The 23,360-nt window shown below is 41.8% G+C and overlaps 1 protein-coding gene and 1 long non-coding RNA gene across 12 annotated transcripts in view; one reads left to right on the plus strand and one right to left on the minus strand.

Annotated features, from left to right (window-relative positions):
• The window catches only part of LOC309357128, a 204,974-nt gene that overhangs the window by 60,612 nt on the left and 121,002 nt on the right, over window positions 1-23,360 (plus strand). The gene's annotated exons all lie outside the window — the stretch shown is intronic.
• Window positions 1-23,360, minus strand: part of NPAS3 (neuronal PAS domain protein 3) — a 636,914-nt gene that overhangs the window by 27,849 nt on the left and 585,705 nt on the right. The gene's annotated exons all lie outside the window — the stretch shown is intronic.

A 23,360-nucleotide genomic window follows, 5' to 3' on the forward strand; every position in this document is an offset into this window, starting at 1 on the left:
TTAAATTTGTTTCCATCACAGTTATATCCATATCATCTGTCTTCCACCCTGCCTGGTCTTTTTCAGTGGTGTCTGAATTAGATTTTGCTGCACAGTATCGGATCAGAAACTTCAAAGAGAAATGGCAAACTTGAACTGCATGTTACCTGATTGTCCTAAGATAGAAAGAGGCAATGGAAACATAACCACACTGCACAGTCTGCAACCAGTTCTGTTGATTCTACAATGCAAGATCCATGGCCTATTTCCCAGATTGGTTCTTCAGTCAACCAACACTGTGCCTTCCTTGGTAGCCAACCAAAGACGGAGTGCTCTGTTTATTGTGCAGTTGCTGACAAATTTCCCCCAGTACGTAGCCTGCCCTTTTGGAGGGGCACTAACTTTATGAGAAGGACCATAGCTTGGGGAAAAGCTTTGGTTCAATGGCAGAGAAGGTCCCAGATTCAAATCCTGGCATCTCCAGTAATATTGAGAGACCGCAACCTGGAGAGTTGCTACCAATTAGTGTAGACAATACTGAGCAAGATGAACTGACTCAATATAAGGCAGCTTCCCACGTGCCCATTGCTCAGTGATAGAGTACATGCTTTCATGTAGAAGGGTCCAAGCTCAATCCCTAGAATCTCCAGTTAAAGGGAGGTGAAAGTACTAGCTCTGTCTGGATCCCTGGACAGCGGCTGTCTGTCAGAGCTGCAATACTGGGCTAGATACATAAATGTTCTGATCTGGCAACTTCACCGCTTCAGACTCTGAAGATTGAAAGGCAATGCTGAACATATCCAGGAGGTTTTATTTTATTGATCAGAGTGCTAAATCAAATCTATATATATATGCATGCAGATGTATGGTAACTATACAGATGACGGAACATCTGCATAATGTCACGCAGAACTAAAATGTATATTACACATTTTGTGCTGAAATACTTCATTCCCTGGTTAGAAAGAAATTTCAATTATCTTCACCTGGTGCTAACATATTGAGGAAACTGTAGTTTATTTTATTTTGTCTGATGAGAAACTGAGTGAGAAAGATGTTGAATGTGGATGTAAACACAGTTTATGATGTATGTGGGGATCCTAGCAAGCACCATTTATTGGACAAATATATATCTTTTCCCCTGCCATATGCTCTGTCTTAATCTGTTGGTGACAAGTAGCTCATACTCCCCAACTTCTCACAGAGGAAAATAGGGACACTTGGGTACTCAGAATCCTCCTATTTGTACACCAAGCATTACTACCCTATGTACACATCCTGGTCCACATTGCTCTTCTCTGCCTGCAGTTCATTTACTTTGAAATTGTCTGTCCTGAGGCCCTAGACTTCCCTTATACATGCAGATACCAGAGCAATAGATAATTTTTCTCATTGAACATGAATTTAACAGCATGCCCCCTAGATACAATATCCAGAGGCTTCTAGAAGGGTCGAAACTTGAAGAATTCTAATACAAGCACCTATCTAAAAGACTGCTTCCTTCGTATCTTGGCAGACGGGATGTCTTCATGGTTCCAAGTGGAATTATTTACAAATCAAGTTGTTTTATATATTCCCCATACACCAGGAATGGGGAACTGGATCCAGCCAGCTTCTGATTTTCACCACTATCTGTGGGCCAAGCTGGACAGGCCGGTGAGGCCACCCACAGTGACATCAGGGGACCTGATTTTGCCCACATGGGTAATGGCACAGCTTTCAAAGCACAAATGATCAGCTGATTGCCAGGGTGTGAGGCACTGTGCATGGGGTTTTGCAAACACTAATAATCAGCTTATATGCCTATAGGGTAGTGTTCTTTGATTAGTAGTAGTAGCAGCAGCAGCAGCAGCATTTATCACACAATTGTAGTATTTATCCCACATGTATTACAACCTATGTCTACAGAGTTCCTGGAACCATGCATGTGGCTATCCTATGTCATCTTCACAATAACCCTGTAAGGTAGGCTAGCTTATGAGAGATGCTTAGGCTACATGACTTGCCAAAGCCTAGCTGAATGCTTTTTTCTTTTCTTTTATGGTGAAGAAGGAGGTGCCCATTTCATATTCTGTACAATATTCAATACACCACACAGGATCCTGAATTTATAGTGTGATATGTTATTCTAAAGCACCAGTGCTGCAGCAAGCAAAGGCTCTAGCAGCTCAGTCTGCTGCTTGTGGCTGGAAAGCCAAACAGGAAGTTTGTGACTGTTGCCATGGACACAAAGGGGCAGTCCATTCTGTACTGAGCACCGGATGTTAGCTCAGTGGGTTTGTCATATGACCTGTACATGATGTACATGGGTGGAGTGGAGTTTCTCTCTGTTTGTTGAAGAGAGCAGACATCTTTACTGTATGACTGCTAAAAGACACAAATAAAGACATGTAGATACGTTTCTGTCTGTGTCTGATTCCCCTCCCTGGGGATATGAAGGGAGGAGGAGAAGGAGGAGAAGCAGTTGGTGTGTTTTCCTCACAGCCTGAGGAAAATCGCCGGAACGGACCTCGTATGTTTATTCCTGCCGGGAGTCGCCGGAGGGAGGTCTAAGGAATTCAGCCGGTGCCTGAACAGATAGGCACATACCTCTGAGAAGGGCTAGAATTCTAACATTGGTAGCAGACGCCGGTTGCTGTTTTCATCGACCTCTGCAGAAGAAACGGCCTCCATGGAAGCCTGAGGTGAGAAAGCTGATTCTCTGCAGCCAGAAGCTGACCAGAGGAATCTGAAAGCCAAGCAACGGAGCCCAGGTATGAGATTTTCGGGCTTAGAAGTGTGAATGCAGATTGATTCATTCTCTGCTTCGAGGGAGAAACGTTTGGGAAAAACAGCTCCGAGAGACAAGAGCTCTGCATTCCAAACATTCCTGTGGTTTCCTGTTCAAGGAAAAGGAATGCTGTTGCTTAGCAACGAAGGCCAGTTTCACGAGAGGGCTGGACAAGTCAGGCTTTTGCCTCGGAGAGGCAAAAACAAGGTTTTGTTATGACTAGGCCCTTCCAAAGGAACTCTTGGAAGAAACTTTCCAAAGCAGCTAGCGTTGAGAGCTGCCAGGTGGCACAGAGTGTAAACAAGCCAGCTATTGGATTTTAGAGGCTTGTGTTTGAGAGTCAATGCAAGGACTCAAAATGGATGCCAAGAAGGGGGGAGGCCTGCCTACTCCAGACCTTTTGACCAGTGACAATTATGCATCTTGGTCTATTAAGATGAAGGCCCTGCTGCAGAATCAGAGACTGTTTGGGGTGATTGAGAACCCCATTCCAGCAGCACCAACGCGTGCTTGGGAGTCACAGGATGTGAAGGCCAGAACTGCTATAATTCTGTGCGTGTCAGATTCACAGCTGATCCATATACAAGATTTACTGCACGCGAAAGATGTTTGGGACACGCTGAGAAGGACACATCAGAGAGATGCAGGTTCTTCAGCGTTGCTGTATTTTGAGAAGCTGACCAACCTGAGGCTTGCGCCTGATGGAGATGTTCAAGCGCACCTGACGGAAATGAAATTTCTGCGTCAACAGATGGTGGGACGCAATTTCCGTTTGCAGGAGGAAGTGTTTTGCTTCATGGTGATCAACAGCCTGAATCGGACTTACAAAACGGTTGCCATTCAGCTGGGGTCTCTCCCAGCAGCTGATCTAACGTCGGACAGGGTCTTTGCCGTGGTTCTTTGTGAACATGACAGACTTGCCGCACTGGAAGTCAAGGACAGGGGGAGTCAAGAACGGAGTTCTGACACCCCCACTACTGTTGCTACTGGAGAAAACGCTGTAGCTTTAAACGTTGTCCGATGCTACAATTGTGACCAAACTGGGCATCTTCAGCGGTACTGCAAGAAGCCACGTCAGAACAGAGGAGCTAAGGCGAGCTCCGCAAAGTCTGAGGCGTCAGACAAAGGTCACACCAAGCCAAAGGCTAAGACTGCAAAAGCTTTGATGTCGCTAAAAGCCACACCAGAAGCGGGGAATTTCTTTGTCCTAGACACGGGCGCGACGGTTCACATGACAGGACACAGAGGACTATTTTCTACGTTTAAGAAGCAAAGCTTCGCTGTGCAACTAGCCAACGGTCAAAAGCTGGAAGCGACCGGAATTGGGACTGTGTATCTTAAAAGTCTGAACTTGACTATAAACAATGTTTATTTGGTTCCAGAGTTGAAGTACAATCTGCTCAGCGTTTCGCAGATTGCCAAGAGGGGACTAAAACTGTCCTATGATGATGAGAACTGCGAGATCTACAAAGATGGAGAGTTGTATCTTTCTGCCAAAGAGAAAGATGGACTGTATTTGTTGACTTTTGATCAAAGTGATTACATGAAATGTAATTCTTTTGATTCTAACATGATTTCTTTTGCAGGTGTAGCCAAGGAAAACGCCAAGCAGGTCCCCTCGAGGGTCGACAAGGCATTTCAGCAGGTGTATGCTGATGTGATTGGTCCTTTAGCACCATCTAGAGGCAATGCAAAGTATTACCTAATATGTGTTGATTCTTTTACAGGTTTTGTCTGGATTTATCTTTTGGAGAGACCAAAAGACGCCTTAGAAAGGTTTAAAGAGTTTTGTGAAAAGGTTAAAAATATGCATGATGCTGACATAGATTGTCTTTGCACAGATGAGAAGCCAATTTTTCTTTTACAGGTTTTCCAGAGGTTCCTGAAGAAGAAAGGGATAAGACACAAAACTGCTAGTTCCGAAGAAGCTTGGAACAAATGTGTTTGTGTTAGGGTGAACAAAGAATTGCAAAAGGGAATGGAAGCGCAATTGCTTAGTTCACATCTGCCACATGAGTACTGGGCTGAATCGCTGATGTCATATTGTTATACGTGGTTGAGAAAGTTTTCAAAAGAGTTGGGAAGTTCTCCTTTTGAGAAACTGTTCCACAGAAAACCTTCAGTTGCCCATTTCAAGGTTTTTGGGTCTCATGTGGGAACAGAAGCTCCAGGTGGAGTAAAGAATGCCAGAGGCATTTTTGTGGGTTATGAAAAGGGTCTCTACAGAGTAATTTTGTCTGAATCTGGTCAGGTGATTCTCACAAAATTTCTAGAGAGTGCTCCTGAACAGGAAAGAGTGATTGTTCACACATTTCCCACAGGTGATGATGATTCTGATGATGATGAGTTTGAACTTATTGAGTTCAGTAGTACTGATGATGACAGCGATAGCTCAGACAGCTCAGTTGTCACGGTCGTTGAGAGGAAATCTCAGATAATGACTAGACCCTCAGAAGAGGAGGATGAACCACTGATTAAGCTTAGTACTGGTTCTCCAGAGAGTTCAAAGACTGAACCAGAAAGGTCTGAGAGAGCAACGAAGGGTGTACCACCAAAGAGGTATTCACAAGAGTTTGCTAACTTAGCTGTTGCTGTTGTAAACGACCAAGGTCAAATTGAAGCTGTGTCTGAGTCAGAGACAAAGGCACAACAGAGAGTTGTTAACCAAGGTAATGCAGAAGCACTCATTCCTTGGAAGTCACACAACCAGAGAGGTACATTGGTAAAACCAGTGGCGGGTAGTTCCAAGGGTGGAACTGAAACAACAGGGGAATGTTATAAGTATAACAACTGTTTGTTTTCTTCTCTGGATGACGCTTTGCTCGCAGCACGCATTGATACTTTAGGGGGAGTATGTTATTCTAAAGCACCAGTGCTGCAGCAAGCAAAGGCTCTAGCAGCTCAGTCTGCTGCTTGTGGCTGGAAAGCCAAACAGGAAGTTTGTGACTGTTGCCATGGACACAAAGGGGCAGTCCATTCTGTACTGAGCACCGGATGTTAGCTCAGTGGGTTTGTCATATGACCTGTACAGGATGTACATGGGTGGAGTGGAGTTTCTCTCTGTTTGTTGAAGAGAGCAGACATCTTTACTGTATGACTGCTAAAAGACACAAATAAAGACATGTAGATACGTTTCTGTCTGTGTCTGATTCCCCTCCCTGGGGATATGAAGGGAGGAGGAGAAGGAGGAGAAGCAGTTGGTGTGTTTTCCTCACAGCCTGAGGAAAATCGCCGGAACGGACCTCGTATGTTTATTCCTGCCGGGAGTCGCCGGAGGGAGGTCTAAGGAATTCAGCCGGTGCCTGAACAGATAGGCACATACCTCTGAGAAGGGCTAGAAGAAGGAGGTGCCCATTTCATATTCTGTACAATATTCAATACACCACACAGGATCCTGAATTTATAGTGTGATATTGCAGCAGGATTGTTTATCTGTGCAGACTATCATTTTTCAACTGAATGAACCTAATCATGGGACAGGCCAGTATATTGAAGATTGGGTTGCAGGTTCAAGCTTTAATTCTCCTTTTATAAGTACCAGCTCTCAATTTACCTTTGAAGAATGGCATCTACTAGCTATACAATTAATCCATTTTGAAATGTGTGCTTTCTTTCCTATTTCCTATTAATCAAATTTACAACAAACAAAACAAAACAACCTCACTTTCTGAAAATAAACAATGATACAGAATTTGTGTTACAGAAATTGAACACACATAGCAAAACCTGGATTTATGACAACCTAATAGGATAGGTATTGCCATGGAATCATAACTCACACCATTTTGTTTATTATATCACTCACTATATCTGAGACCAGAGTAATAATTCTTCTTCACCATCACAGCAGCAAATCAAATCAGATCTCTTAAAACTCTCCTTTCAGTGTTTGTTGGTAATCTCACATGCCATTTTTTATTTTAAAATACCATAGAACACCTTTTCCATTTGACAATCTGAATAACAAATCTGTTAGCAATAAGTTTATCTTTTTTTTCAGGTTTCAAAGCAAATGAGCATTTCCAGACCACCAGTTCTTTAAGAAGGGTTAAGAAATATAATAAAATTAAAAGTGAACACTGTGCAACCTGAACCTGAAAAAGGCATGAAAAATTGGTTTTTAGGGTGTGTTTTTTTAAAAAAATGTAGTTGGTGCAAGAACACTTATAGTGTAGGCTGCTTGAAGAAAGCTCTTGGCAAGAACATCACAAGACGGAGCAACACTTTAAAATATGCTCAAGCAGCCAAATACAAACTGACACCAGGAACCCAATTGTAGGAACAAATAAGAAAAAAGGTATCTCAATTTAATATAAGCCTACATAACAAAAAGATCAATGTTTACAACTCACGGTTTAGAATACTATGCAGCTGTTTTCAGAGTGAATACAGAGCAGTTGTATAATAAGAAATTAGAATGTTCATTTCAAGAGAATTTCTCAAGAGCTCTTTTGATATGAAAGACAACAAATATGATGGTGACTATGGCTGCAGTCCTCTGAACTAGTCTGACTGGAGTATGTAGGATTTCTCTACACTGTGTATCATATTCTTAAAAAACTAAACATTAATGCATTAAGTGAGACTGGGCTGAGATCAATTTAGAATAGACCGATTTAAGCTGGAAGAAGGATCTCTTTGATATGACCTCCAGAGCAGACCATTTGCGGAAGGATTCAAGATGAACTGATTTACACTTGGATATCTGTTTGCTGCATTTCTCTGCTTTTCGAGTATGAACTGATATGTCTAATGTCAGGTTATTAAGGTGTCATCTTAGGGATGGTCTGAAACCTGTGCCTGTAAAAAAGATTAAGAACCTTCGATTTCTTTGGCATTCTTGTTGTGGCTTAGATGATTCATATTAAGAGTGACTAGCATAGAAGTTATTTTTAAAATGATACTTTAACTGAATATTAATCAAACAGCCTCAGAGTTTTTCTTTCGCTGAAGCTGTAGCAATACAGGGTACAAACCAGCAGGAAGTTACCCTGCTCAGTCACAGATCACTTGCTTTGTATGCAGAAGATCTCAGCTTCAACCCCTAGAATCACCAGTTAAAGGGATCAGTTTAAAAGACCAGATGGAAAAGACTCTGGAGAGCCACTGCCTGTAGACCTGGGATGGGAAACCTGTCCCCTTCCTGTTGCTGTTGGACTCCAACTCCTACCTGCCCCGCCCACCATGGCCAATGGTCAAGGATGATGGGAGTTGTAGTCCAACAACATATGGAAGGCCAAAATTTCGCCATACTTGCAGCAGACAATACTGGGCTACATGACCTTCGAAACAAGGGGGGGTGGGGAGGTGAGCTTACTACAGTAGGAAAGGCAAGCTCTAATAATAATAATAATAATAATAATAATAATAATAATAATAATGTATACCCCGCCCATCTGGCTGGGTTTCCCCAGCCACTCTGGGCGGCTTCCAACAAAAGATTAAAAATACATTAAAACATCAGTCATTTAAAACTTCCCTAAACAGTGCTGCCTTAAGATGTCTTCTAAATGTCAGATAGTTGTTTATTTCTTTTACATCTGATGGGAGGGCATTCCACAGGGCAGGTGCCACTACCGAGAAGGCCCTCTGCCTAGTTCCCTGTAACTTCACTTCTCGGAGTGAGGGAACCACCAGAAGGCCCTCGGCGCTGGACCTCAGTGTTTGGGTTGAACTATGGGGGTGGAGACACTCCAGATATACTAGATGCTTCTGCCGCCTCTGGCCCATCCTTCCTCACATCATGCCCAGTCTGAATTGCTTCCTGCCTCTGGCTCTTCTCTCTCCCTCAAGCCTGTTGCTTCTTCAGCATCTCACTGCCACTCCCCTGGCTCTGAGCCTTCCTCCTCTAGGGCTTCCCTATGGGGTTCTCTGGCTGGAATCTCCCACCACTCCTTGCCATCCAGTCAGTCCCTGACATGCTGCTGCATGCATTTCAAGGACCATCTGATCGCTTATACTCCACTTTGATAGCTGATAAACCACTGATGGGGCACTTCTGGTGGTTCCCTACACCCCTGAGGTTCGGCTGGCCTACAGTAGAGATCAAGCCTTTAGTGTAGCAGGCCCTGGCTTGTGGAACCCCTAGCTGTAGAGATTCTGCAGGAACCATCCTTGCCTTCTTTCAGACACCTTCTGAAAACTGTACTGTTTAGACAGGCACCCACAATATGATTTTCTCTTTTTAACCAGCCAGTATCTACTATTGTTTTATCGGTGCTTTTAATTATGCTTCATGGATATTTATCGACTGGTTTTTATTATATTTTGTATGTTCTAAGCCGCCTTGACACATTCTATGAAAGTGGAGACCATAAATATTTAAATAAGCTGTGGACAGTTTCTCACCAAATTTCAGCCTTATTTGTAACGTGTGCTATGCAAATTATCTTTCTTTCTTTCTTTTTGCCCCAAACTGAAAATCCAAGAGAAAGGCCAACTTTCACAACTCTGACCAAACAGATTTCCCCTACAAGCTCCCTGGTATTCAAACAAGTTATACTTTATTTTCCGGAGGGAATGTTTGAAATCCCATTTAAAGAAATAATGCCTTGAGCTTATTTTCCCTAATACCATGTAAAGAAACATGAAAGCCTTTGGCTCTTGAAGTTTGTAGGGTTCTAATGAAGCAATCATCAACTCTGACATTCATGGGCTCACAGCGGCAGCTTTTGCTGCCAGGTTTCCGACAGATCTTTTAAAGTGAAAATAAACTTTACAGAAAGGTCTTGCTTTATCAGTTACAATGCAAACCTTTGTGGAGCTGGCATAATCATCTTCAGGACAGAACAGATTTTTTTTTTAAAGGGAAAAAAAACCAACCCTAAATGAAATAAGATGGCATGGAAACACACCAGACCAGGAAAGCTCAAAGATGATGGCAAGGGCAGGAGATGGGGAGGCAAAAAGAAAATCAGTAAATCAGAATTTCTGTGTGCTTGCCTATGCAGACTTGCTTCATGGAAAGATAACCAATAATAAGTATTCTTCAGAAGTATCATCTCCATCCCTATCATGGGAGGCAGAAGTAAAACCTTTTTTATGGTTTTATTTGATGTACTCCTTCACAGCCCCACCATTACCTTAGGTGATTCTCAACACAGTGAGCAACAGCTAGATAAAACAAAAATATCTGCTATTAATGCATTTCCGCACACAGGGAAGGGAAATCGAAGTCACATGTGCCACTGTTTTCTGCAAAGACAGATGTAGATTTTCTCACGTTTGTTCCAGTACATTACAAATCTGTCAACCCAATCCAGTGGTTCAACCAGCGCTATGATTTTCATGCACTGGCAGTGAGTCTCATTGCAGAATTGCTCTGATACTGAAGGAAGGAAGTGTCCTGAACTGTGTCCACCAGAGCTCATCTGTCATTTCCCAGTGGCTGTACAGGAGAACAGCTATATCCACTACCCCCAAACTTCAGGCAGAAACAGGACACATAATTGAGATGAACTGAAGGGAATCTGGGAGTGAATGAGAAGGATGAACTTCTCATTGGGGGACTGCCAGAAGGTCAACATAAAAGCCCCCAAGGGAAAACAAATTAAAAAGTGGGACAGATATCTGTACAATGTTAAGCATGCACCTGCCAATTCCTATAGGCAAGTGACTAAAGAACCTTGGGCATATATTGCAGTGGACCTTTGCTGCATTCAGCCTTAGGGTGCCTCCAGGCTGTCAATATTTTCCAGGAGCGATTCAAGTGCATCCCAGGAAATTGGATTAAAGTGCTCTGTTGCCTTAGTGCAATGTCCTACCCACTTTTAAAAAGAAAGGGACCTTTTGTGGTTAGGGAAACACACTGAAAAGTGAGTAATGATCTAATGATAAACAGGAAGAGGTACAAACACCCTGTAAGCAAATTGGAATGAATGCTCAATAAAAGACCAGATAAAACCTAACCCCCACGTAAAGTTTGTGACAGCAAATCAGGAGGATTTCATAAATAGGTCATCTGGAGGAGCCCTGAGAAGAAACCTGGGGACGCTGGATGCTCTCAGCTTGACAACAATAGAGAACATATTGCATAGAAAGGCCTTCCACTGAGCACAATGGCAGATATTGAGCAGTACCATGGTGAGCTAACCCTCCACCGGAAGCGATCTGAGGTTAATGGGGTTTTGTTATAATCATCTGTCTTCAGAAAGAGGAGAGGAGGATATAATCTTGAGCCAGTAGGTGGAAAATTGAGCCAAAGGTTCCCAAAAACTCCAAATCTGTGTGATTTAAAATTTGATGCCATTTGGGACTGAAGCTGTGGGCTTCTTCCATGCAGCTCAGTTCTCTCTCCTTCCTCTGCAAGGTCCAATCCAGCCTTAACTCAGCTATTCTTTTCCCCTTTCTTCCTATCTTGTCTTCATGTAGCCAGTTTCCACTACCTTCCTCAATGCTCTTCTTCCCCATTTCCCCCTTGCTGAAAGGGGCATCTGCCACCAACTCCGACCTGAAAGATCTCTGTCTTTTCAGGTTGGAAGGGTGAAGAGTCTTACCATAAGGCTGTTGTCATGGACAGATCCCCTGAATGGGGCACAATCTGCTGGGAGATTCTCTTGCACCAGCCTCAGCCAAATGACTGGGAGCTTTTTCTTGCGTAGCTCACATCCATTTCAATAAAGTCTGCACGGGAGGCCATAGCTCAGGGGGTAAGCATATGCTATGCGTGCAAAACATCCTAGATTTAACCCTCAGCATCTCCAGTTACGGCTGAGAAGGACTCCTGCTGGAAACTCGGAGTCACTTCCAATCAGCTGTAATGAGCCAGATGGACCAATGGTCTAACTCAGCATAAGGCGGCTTCCTATGATGTTGCACCTTAGTACCAGAGCACTTGCTTTGCATGCAGAAGGTCCCTGACACCCCCTGGTAGGACTAGGAAAGATTCTCTGTCTGAAACCCTGGAGAGCTGCTGCTGCCAGTCAGTGCAGACAGCACTGAGCCAGATGGGCCAATGGTTTGTTTCAGTATAAGGCAGCTTCCTCTGCTCCTACCCTACAATGCCCGGGGTTGATCCTGGACAGCTGGTGGTTGGGGTTGCCACTTGGTGGGGAGAAATTGCTCTCTTTGGTGCCCCAAAGCCTTCCAGCTTGTCCACTGACTTAACTTATAATTCTGGATGTGCTGGTTCCTGCATCTGGGTATGTGAGCCGGTTGCTGTTAATAAGAGGTAAGAAGGAAGCAATCGGCATACACTTAGAGGCATTCTCCTTTATTCCTACTTTGATGTTGCGAGAGACAATCCTCATTTCAGCAGCAAATTAAGGGAAAGGGAATTGGCCGCATCTGTGCCAACCTGTAGCTTCTGTGAGTGTGTTCATGCCACTTGTAACAGCAGCAGCAGCAGCAGCAGGAAAGTACCCCCAAGCACCGTCGCCAACAACAGTAAGTGGGTGGCTATTTCCACTTGTTCTTTTCTAAACTGATTAAAGAGCGATGAATTGATTAAACAACGGGTAGTTAAGCAGAGGGTGCTGGAGGTGGAATAATGGATGAGCGACACACTCTAATGGAAGAAAGTGGTTAAAAGGTGGGTTAACGACTGTTTTCCTCTCCCCAGCAGAACACTGAGCTGCTGTGCTGAAACTCTCTGCTGTTGGCTTCTGGATTCGCTAGAGCTGCCTTTTTATGAGAGCCCAGCTTGAAGGGGAGTCCATGTTGCCATGGAGTACTAATTTCTATTTACCAAGCAGTCTCTTATGCACAAAGCAAGAGTCTCTTTTAATACTTTTATTTACAGAGCAGGAGGATAGGGAGGCAGAGCTGTGTGAGGCACCAGGAATAAAGGTTTGTTATCCTTTATTATTTTTAATACTGATATCTCATCCTTGCTTGGAAATCTTCCATGGGATATATAGTAGACGTCAATCCTGCACTGATTCAAGCTCATAGCCATTTAATTTCAAAAACACTACGGCATCGTGTGTTCACAGATCCTTCACTGGGCTTGAAAGCACAGAAAGCTATCTGAAATTTATTAAAGAATTAATTGCAGGTACAAATGCTATTAAGGAATGTCATTAGAAGCGTGCACACTTTGTACACTCCACAGTGCCACAGGAAGATAAAACATTTCGATATTAAGAAATAATCAGTACTATGTACTCAATTTTGCTGTTTTAGTGCATTTGCTTAAATTCCAATGATAAATGCAGCAACACACCAGCGGCAACAGTTTAACCCCCCAAAAATTAATGAATAGTGTGGAATTTCCTGCACAATATGGAAATTATGCAATACACAAAAACAATAGTGCTTTTTTATTTAAAAAATAGGACTTTCTCGTGTGTTCACTAAGGATAAGGAACAATACATCTCATCCTTAAACATACTTTTAAATCAAAACCACTTAAATGAAATGAGTTTTAAGGCTTCCTTGTGGGTCTGCATTTTAAGAACACAAGAACTGCCTACATAGAATGTGTCTAGTCAACATTCTGTCTCTGAGAAAACGCCAGAGAGAGAGATGCCCCTGAGAAGCTTGCAAACAAAAGGCATTATGATGGTAGTTATCTTCAATTATTTGTCACCAGGTTCCAGATAGTTTGTAGGTAGTCAGCATGAATATTGGCATGAATATGGAGGTGTGATTTTTAGCTCTCACAGAAAGTATCTATTTGCTAGACCTAGCCCAACGAAACTGCATAATTCTTGTAAACTAATGGCCAAATTTATCAGCAACAAATTATTTAAATGAATCCCTGTATGAAACTTTGTTTGTCCTAAACTTACTTCCCACTTCCATGTCCATCTTTCCCAGTGTATTATCTTGCTCTTCAATCTTGATCTCACATTTAAGTATAATTGACATGACTCCAGTCCTAAAACAGATCTTTGGAAAACTCCACGGTTTACTCTCCTCCTTTACATAAACTGTCAAACTGGCCTCTGCTTCCAATCCATAAAAGAGTCTGCCATCTCATGCAATGGCTACTGATTTAAATAAACTCTAATGATACAACTTTTATACATTAAATCCTCCTCCATAAATTACTTTTTTGATCCCTTAATTGTAAGCTTACATTTGGTACATTTTTTGTCCCTTCATTTAAGTAAGACTTTTAAAAGGAAATCCTCTTGTTATGATAGCTCCCCTTTTCTGTTTTGCCATGCTGATGCCGTTTGTTGTGTCTTTGCTAATCCACTGCAGACATTAAAAATATAAGAAGAGTTCAACAGATCACACACCCAACTAGTCTACCATCCTGTTCTCACAGTGGCCAACCAGATGCCTGTGGGAAAACTGCAAGCAGGAACTAAGCACAACAACACTCTCCCCGCTTGTGATCCTCCAGCAAATGGCATTCAGATGCAATTTTATAATGACGAATAAGGACAAAATACTTCCTTCTGTGCAAGGGACGTGGGTGGCACTGTGGGTTAAACCACAGAGCCTAGGACTTGCCATTCAGAAGGTTGGCAGTTCGAATCCCTGTGACAGGTTGAGCTCCCGTTGCTCAGTCCCTGCTCCTGCCCACCTAGCAGTTCGAAAGCACGTCAAAGTGCAAGTAGATAAATAGGTACCGCTTCAGCGGGAAGGTAAACAGTGTTTCCGTGCCCTGCTCTGGATCTCCAGAAGCAGCGTAGTCTTGCTGGCCACATGACCTGGAAGCTGTACGCCGGCTCCCTTGGCCAAGAAAGTGAGATGAGCGCTGCAACCCCAGAGTCGTCCACAACTGGACCTAATGATCCAGGGTCCCTTTACCTTTACCTTACTTCCTTCTGTCTCTTCAGAGTCTCCCACCTGTCAGCGTCATTGGATGACTGCAAATTCTAGTATTTGGGGTGTGTGTTTTTATCTATCCATTTTCTTCACACTAAGCATAATTTTACACACATCTATCCCCCTTATTTGACTTTGTTCTGAACAAAAACCCCTCAAATGTTGTAACTTTTCCTTACATAGGTGGAGTTCTAACTCCATGGTAATTTTGGCTGATTTTGATGAACTTTTCCCAGTTCCTTTTTGAAGTATGGTGCCCAAACAAAGTATTCCAAATGTGTGAACATTTGTATTCCAAAGTATTCCAAATGTGTGGTTGTAGTTTGTATAATGGCATCATGATATTGGCAGATTTATTCTCAATCCCTTTCCTAATGATCCCTTAAAACATGGAATTTGCCTTTTTGCAGCTACTGCATACTGGGCTCCACGTTCACTTTCCTGGTCAGTCACTGCCTGCTAGAGCCTTTGTTGTAGAAGTTTTAAATAGCTTCCAAACCTGATATTCCTGGACTCCCAACAAGCATTCCCAATGGTCAAGCATGATGGGATCAGGAGGGCACAACACTGCGTACTTCTGCACCAAAGGAACTCAAATTTCCTAATTGTAACATGCGCCATCATTTAATTCTTAATACTTTTTTCCTTTTGAAATTAAATACAGAAGTAACAGATTTTCTGGGCAGTTTTCCATGCATATATGCTGACTATAAAAGCCATGTGAGTTCCAAGCAGTTTGTACCAAATTGTGAGCAGAGCTGAGGATTAAATCATGAGTAATTTCTCCTTTTTGTTGATTCTATAGGAAGCCTCGACAGCTCATTGTATAATATTATTGTATGAATAATATAGGTAAGCTAAACAGTTCATTTCCCCCTTAATGCATGCCTTGAGTTGATATGCTCCCCAGCGTCAGCAACTGATTCTTGCATCTCAAGATCTTCAAATCCCACGCTAAGTCGCAATGCCAAGGTTTTGATCTATACTACAGCTCCATTTTCTGATGACTGTAGGAATACATAATCCCTTTGGTGATATTTTTCACTGCATTTTTACAACTTCATGGCTTAGCTGAAATTGAGAACTTGTCTCCATTGTTTGGCGGGGGAAGGAACAAAAATCACACCTCAATTTTGTGGGAAGCAGCTTCTCCCAGAACATTGTAAAATCCTGTGCCCAGCTTAGCTGCCATGTAGGAGTAAAACACCAGAGGACATGGCATTAACCCTGTTTAGATGAACTATAAGCCTCCTTCAGGGATTAGATTCCAAATTAAACATATGAGGGAGACAATGGGGCATTGGGGCATGTTAGCTCTGTCTCTGTTCTGATCACAATCCAACTTCCGTGCTCATGGGGGTTTCCCTTGCATTTCAGAATTCAGGGTTCTAAAACACAGGGGGAGGCTTCATGGGTCCAGGAAGCTCCCTGCTTCATGTCATGGAAGTTGGAAGGTGATCAGAACAGTGACAGGAGGTGGAGCTAATCCACCTATCTCTGCTGTCTCTCATGTCATGTGTTGACCTTAACCATGAAAGTAACACCTGAAAAGGGCTAATACATGCACAGGGAACATGCGTAAGAAACAGAGTAGGAACACAACAGCAGGCTGTAGCCTTACCTAGAGACATGCTCACTGTACTGTCCAGATAAGTCATATATAGAGAGAATTGGAAAACTAGCTATGCTCAGGATTCTGAAATAAGCATACAGGGCCTACTCACATGCACGTCGCATGTGTTGGGACTATGCAGACAGACCAGTGTTGAGGATGAGGCCTGCTAATTGTGAATCCCCTTCACTGGGGTTCATCATATAATACATACCCATCAACTGTCCTGGAAAAAATGGGATGTCCCATCTTTTCCCAGAAGACGCTATTTTGGGTGCCATGCTCTCATGCGATTTGGAGCTGAGATCTCACCCTGAGAATAGCATTTATTTTCGGGCCTGCAATTTCACATGGTTCCCCAAAACACATATTTTGGGGTCCATGACTTTGGGTTCTGGGCATCCTAAAAGTGCTTTTTTCGAGTCCGTAATTTTGTGCAGGTCATGTGACTCGTGAAGGAGTGCGTACCCAGAGGATGGTGTCCCAGTTTGGGGCAATGTCGTGTTGGAGGGTATGATAGTAGAGCTATGTCATCAGCACACACATAACAATTATTTGCTAGCACTGGAACAGAATTCTGCTGTCCTGAATTAGAATGGCTACTAAAATAAAATCATAAGAAAACCATATAGGCATAAGTGAAAACAGTGCAAAATTTGCATTCTTAGATCATCAATAACAAATTATGATAAACTTCTAGTATATCTGCAGTTGAAATCAAGGCATTTTTAAAAAAACTTGACCAACTTTCCCTTGCTTCCTTAACATTTATTAATGGATTGTTGTGCTAAGGTAATTAACTCCAAAGCTGGCAAATTTAACACAGAGAAATTAATTTTCTTTAACTAACATGCTACCTAAAATATGCTTTTTTTCAAGAAGAGGTTACTAGTAATTTGTTCTCAAATTAATCACATTATAAGTAAAGTAGAGTGATGATGTTTCAGAACAATTGTCGGTCCATCAACGTTAAGCGTTTTTGCTTTTTTTGTATTTGAGTAGACGTTTACTAAATTACTGAAAGGGAAAATTATGCTGGCTACCACCTGGTCACTGGTAATTCATAAAATACGAAATTAGAACATGAGCCAGATTTCAAAAATGGTCCAATCAGGGCTTTCAGCTGTGTGAACAAACCTCAGGTTCACACACACTATCATCCTGTTGTGTACTGTGATTCTTTTTATCTCCCTCTTTGTTCTATGTTCTGCCAAACCATTGTTTGTCAGATCGGGCAAAGTATGTGCAAACCCCCGGGAAACAGAAACCATGGTTTGAGCATGTTTTCCATTCCTAGTTCCCAGACAAATAATGGCTTATGCAAAGTTGCCTGGTGTGCACATAACACCTAACAGGAAGGGAATGAAGGAATCACAGTGTGTGAGGGGAGGAGGTAGTGGAAAGGAATACATAAGGGTGATTCATATTCTTCACAAAATGGCAGCCCATAGTGTAATATCTGAACTGAGCCATTGCAATCTATCTTGCTCCTGCTATAAGAAATGGAAATTTGCTTGCTCAAGCAAGCGTAAATCAAATGGGGTGGAGTCAGACTTTGCTCCCGCCAGTGGAGAGTGGGAAGGTAAACCACCCCTCTACTAGACCAATGAAACTGCTTTGACGATTGCAGGCTACAAATGACGTGTGAAGCCAGTGGGAATATTGACAGAGGCTCTCTGTGCCTAGATAATATATGCATGACAAGATATCTCACAGGTACAGTGGAGAGGCAGAGAAAGGAAAACTGCTCTCTTTAACTGTGAAAGACATAGGCCCTCTAAGAGGAAAAAGAAGAAGGTAAGGTCAGTTTTGAGAAACTGCTCAAAATGACTTTTAACTAACACAATACATACGGTAAGTCATTGAATTGCCATGCTGTTGTTTGGTGCAAAGGGAAAGTTTGGTAAGTTCTCTGTGGTGTTAAGGAAAAACAGCACCTGAACACCTGTTTCAACAGCTAAATTTAAGAAAAGGCTGGGCTTTGGCACTTTACATTGTTTTGGATACATATTCCTGTTTTGAAGGGCAATGGCTACATGATCTGGTAAAAGAAACTGTGGTTAAATTAACTCTACAGCCTGTACTGATGCAGCCAAAAGTTTATTGGCATGTTTTTCCCCTTTGGCTCTGTCCGTAGGGTTCATTACTTACAGCTCCTGCAGAATCAATCTGAACTGGCCAAAATCAGTGATGGGTTTTATAGCACAATAAATGCCTTGCCATACAAGCACAGGTTATACATGGAAGAACCTGGCAACTGTCTTTTCAGAAATCCCTGTCTCATGATAGTGTGCACAGTTTCTGCCAATTTAACAGAATCATCAACATTCATATTTTTAGAGGTGTCATCCAGGCAGCTACACAGTGTGTGTTTTCCTGGAGATGAGTACTGGTGCAGAAAACCAGTATTATTGATAAAATCTTGGCATATCTGAACAAAAAAAGGAGATATTAAATGTATCTTCTCCTTTCTCCATGACAGCTTCTCATGCAACAAAAAGACATTGTTTCGTACATAGTCCTTGCTAAAGAAACCTTTTAGCACTTCTTGAGCAATGAATTAATTAGTTTTCCAGCACTAATGAAATGAGAGAAATAGCTTTCCAGCTGATAATGCAATGAATGGAAAAGCTGAATAACTCTCACGGATGGTACACACAAGGCATCAGTTGCTCTGTGATTCTAAAATTCCTGACTTAAGTGACTGACATTGCTGCTGAGTCTGTTTTGCTTTGTCCTTGTCCATGTAATGGACACCACATGTTCTATTCTGCTTTGCAAAACAAGATATTTGTAAGTTTAACTTGATAAAGTGTAAAAAGAAGAAAAAACACCCTGAAGAAAAGACAGATGGCAGGCTTTCCCCCCCCAAAACACAATTTCATCATCTGCATGCAACTGCTAATAGGTAAACACTAAAAACATTTCTTTTTTTGACAGAGAATTGCTGATAAATTGTCAACATAAACTTCGTCTCTGGTTACTCCTATGATCTAAAGCTCTTCTGTGAGCTTTGTCCCATCAAAGTCGGCTTCTTACAGCTGTATCAAAATTTATGAATGTATATGACTATAAAGTGACTGAAGGCAACCCATAATGCATGTTTGTTTATTGTGTATCAGCTCTTTTGTTCAGTACAAGCTGGGGGGGGGGAGTTGTCCAGCGCTCTCTCCCTCCCTCCCCCCTCCCTCCCCCCCTCTTTAACCTTTACAATTGATGAAAAACTACACTGGCAACACTATTTTCATAGGAACTTAAAGCAAAGGCCTAGTTGCAAACAACTCTTACTGACATGGGTAAGACTACACTGTGCTAATCTATAAGATATCTATAGACATTATAGGAGCAGCTTATCTAATAGGGTGTAATCTGCCATATCAGATGGAGGTTAATTATGAAAATAAACTAAAAGGCATAACCTTCATTTATAGAATCACATCTTTTTTGCCTCTGCCATATTAAGATACCATTTTGCTTATGTAAGTTTTTTTTTGTTTTGAATTATTATTATTCAAATTTATTAGTCCATGCCCTCAGTACTGCCTACATTGATTAGTTGTGGCTCTGCAGGGTTTCAGACCAGGGTTCTCCTAATCCTACCTGAAGACACTGGGGCCTGATCCCAGGACATTTGCATGCAAAGCTGATGCTCTGCTACTGAGCTACAGCTCTTTCCCATTGTTAATATTCTTAGAATCATAGGATTATAGAGATGCAAGGGACCACAAGGGTCATCTAGTCCAACCCCCTGCAGTGCTGGAATCCTTTGCCCAACATGGGGTTTGAACCCACGACTCTGGGATTAAGAGTCTCATGCGCTACTGACTGAGCTATCTAGGTGAGAGAGAGAGAAAGAAAGAAAGAAAGAAAGAAAGAAAGAAAGAAAGAAAGAAAGAAAGAAAGAAAGAAAGAAAGACATCATATGGTCTTAAAATGAGCTGCTGTTTACTGTATAGTCTTGAGTATGTTCTGCATGAAGGCAGAACATACTCAAGGTGTTTTTCAAGAGGGTGGTATAAGAATACTTTAGTCAAACAAACAAAAAATTCATCTTGCCCCACTCTTCAGCTGACATCACCTCCCCATGAAAATGTCCCCCTGCCCTTTATTCTGCTCCAGTAATACAAGACTTATGTCCTTAGCGCAACTTTTAAGAGCGCTTTATTAAATCACTAAGTCACTTATAATCATCCCCACAAACAACCTTGATACAACACCTAGTTTTGGGATGTCAGGAAATTAGCACTGCACAAAATTAAATTTGGTGCATAAGGACTTGTTTGTGGAAACCATTTCTGTAGCTTTCAACATTTTTCAATTTTGTGAGCTAACGTATTTCAAAATTATTTCTGTACATGGGAGTTGATTTATAGGAAAGAAATTAATCAAATTTTCAGTCTCCATTACTGAAATTTTGGCTGTCTGCCTGTGATTGAACATTTGCATTTCTAGTTTTCACTGAGCTTATCAAATCAACAGTTGTCCCCCCACTCTCTTTTAAAGATAATGTGCTATGATTAGTACTAACTGTTAAAAAGACAAAAGACAAGTTTAATTATTAAGATTTCTGTGCTTTTTCCACAGGTGCTTTGGACATTTGTCTGACAGATTCCTTTAAAAAGGAATTCTTCAAATTTTTACCGAGAGAAAACCAATCTGTCTGCAAAAGCAGTCTGTGACATTGGCTCATACCATATATATATATATATATATATATATATATATATATATATATATATATTCTTTTAAGACTTTAGTGAAGTGTATATTTAGATCTTCTGTGCTACGGATAAATTGTTGAAATAAAATGTCCCTGGTGTCCTCTCACATAGGCTGCCTTCATGGTGGCTAAACATCCCAAGGCATTTCCTTATACCACCAGAGGCTCAGCTGAAGGCCAGAATGATCTCTGCATCGCAGCAAATATTTTCTCTTTCAAGAACACACATTCACAGATGCCTGAGGTTATGTGTAACTTGCTGCTGAGAACATGATAGCCAATGTACTTGTTTACTCAGTTACTATGATGGGTCAGCACTAAAGTAATTTCTTCTGTCAATTCAGAGAGAGTTTTCGGCATGGGCTGAAATCTTGGATTCAATATTAAGTGCATGCTGATGGTTCAGCATTCTTTCAAGTCTTGAAAGTGCATTCAAAATACGTGCCCCGCAAGCTGCCCAGGTTTCTCCTGAGGCTCATATGTCCCCAGGAGTCCACGCCTGAGCTCTAACAGGAGGAGGTCTTCCTCCTTGCTATGCACACTGTTCAGATCTGTCTCATGGCTAGAAACTCAAGGAAGCATACCAGCCAATCATGGGCTCCTCCCCACCCTATTGGAAGTTGTTCTCTTGGAAGTCTCCACACCATTCACCCTACATAGCTGGACAAACTTCCTTTTTGTTCTAGGGTTTCCTCCTATGAAAAATTACCTCCCTCAAGTTCAATGAACAACTACAGGACTAGAGGAATGTCATACCTCATCCTTAATTTGTATGTAGAGGCTAAACAGTAGTGACTAAAACAGTACAGAAAGCATTTACACCACGGAGAAAGAGGCGACTCCAACTCCCATCATTTGCAGCCAGCATGGCCAATGATCAGGGATGATGGGAACTGTAGTCCAGTGTGAACTGGAGGACCAAAGGTTCCCCATCCATGCTTTCAATGGATGGCAATTTGCCTAAGAAGAAAGGGGACTGCTGTAAGTTTAGCATGATGTGTGAATATGAAACAGGTGACAATATGGAAATTGCATATTCAATTTGGAATTCTTTTTTTTAAAAAATATACAAAAGGTTTATTGTCAGATAGCTTCTTAAACCTCCAAAAGCATTGTTTGCATTCAAATCAGGTGTTCTGGAGTGGAAACTCAGTTCCACCTGCCAGTATCTAACTGAAGAGATGCTTCATCTTTTCAGAGGACATTGTCTAAAAGTAAAAAAGAAAGGTCTTCATTTGCACAGTGTACACCTTTCCTTGTTTTCTCAACCATTTCCTGCTTATAGACATGTCTTTAGCATGCCAGCTGATGCGTGTGCTCACATACAATATGCAAGCCTGTTTGGTACAAAAACACCTCTGCTCATGCTCTGTGAGAGTCAGGGAAGAATAGAAGTTAAGACTGTTGGACTAGGATCCAGAAATCCAAGGTTCATTCCCTTTGAAGTCACGAAGCTCATTGGGTGATCTTGGGCTCGTCTCTCTCTTCTCAGCCTAGCCTACCTCAAAGGGTTCTTGTGAGGATAAAAACTGGGAGAAGGCGAACCATTAACATCACCTTGAGCTCTTTGGAAGAAATGTGGGATATAAATGTGACAGTGAACCAAAAAGAAATGCTATTCACTTTAGAAAGAACAGTACCAGAATGTGTTCTATATGCTGCTATCGCTGGGTGAGATAAGATTAAGGTTCTCATTTTTAAAAGGTATAAGAAAAATAGAGTAGGGATTATTGTACTTAAATATTCCTGAAGCTTCTGCCCAGAGCCTCGGTTTTACCTGGGCACTTGTCTGAAGTGAAAGTAGTCAGTTTTGCTATTATTTTCAAATCCTGGACCTTTCCAAGGTTGCACTTTGTCACTGTTGCTGTATTCTGTGGTCCCCCCATTAGCTGAAAGATCAATAACCATTTAATACTGCCATTTTACCCCATGAGCCAATGTTTTGTGTGTCTTGCTGTCCTGACGGACTGCAGGAAAACAAAACAACAACGAACAACACAAAGCAAAGCAAAGCAAAGCAAAAGGATGTGTGAACTTGGATTTAAATATGTATTGGATGACCCCAGCAGGAAGATTGGACAAGGCTCCTCTCTCTTGCAGGACAATAGAAAATAGGACAGCAGCACAGACTGTAAACAAATGTTAAGAGCTCAAACTCAAAATTGTGGTTATACTAAAGAGCTACTTTATTCTTAACCCCAAGGGAAACAAGGAGAGGCAAGCCTCGGGTATGTTTTATTTATGGACAGTGATAAATGCTGGGTGGGGTAGGGTGGGTAGTGATAACTAAAGCCAGTTTCCTGATGCCCTTAAGTCACATCTACTCATATAGGTCTTTTTAAGGCTCATATGTAAATTCAGGAAAATTTGAATAATTCTAATGGCAGGCTGGAAACAGAGGACACCTTAGAATAATGACTATGATATGTAAGGTTCTGTTCATGTCCAATGAACAGGATGTGATTTTTTAAAAATGACAATAAACCTTTAAGTCATACAGGTAAACCCTATGCATGCTTCCACAGAAGCAAGTCATTTGCATTCAGTGGGTCATTTC

Source organism: Podarcis melisellensis (assembly GCF_964234715.1).
Source record: "Podarcis melisellensis genome assembly, chromosome: 1".
In the NCBI taxonomy this organism is placed as follows: domain Eukaryota; kingdom Metazoa; phylum Chordata; class Lepidosauria; order Squamata; family Lacertidae; genus Podarcis; species Podarcis melisellensis.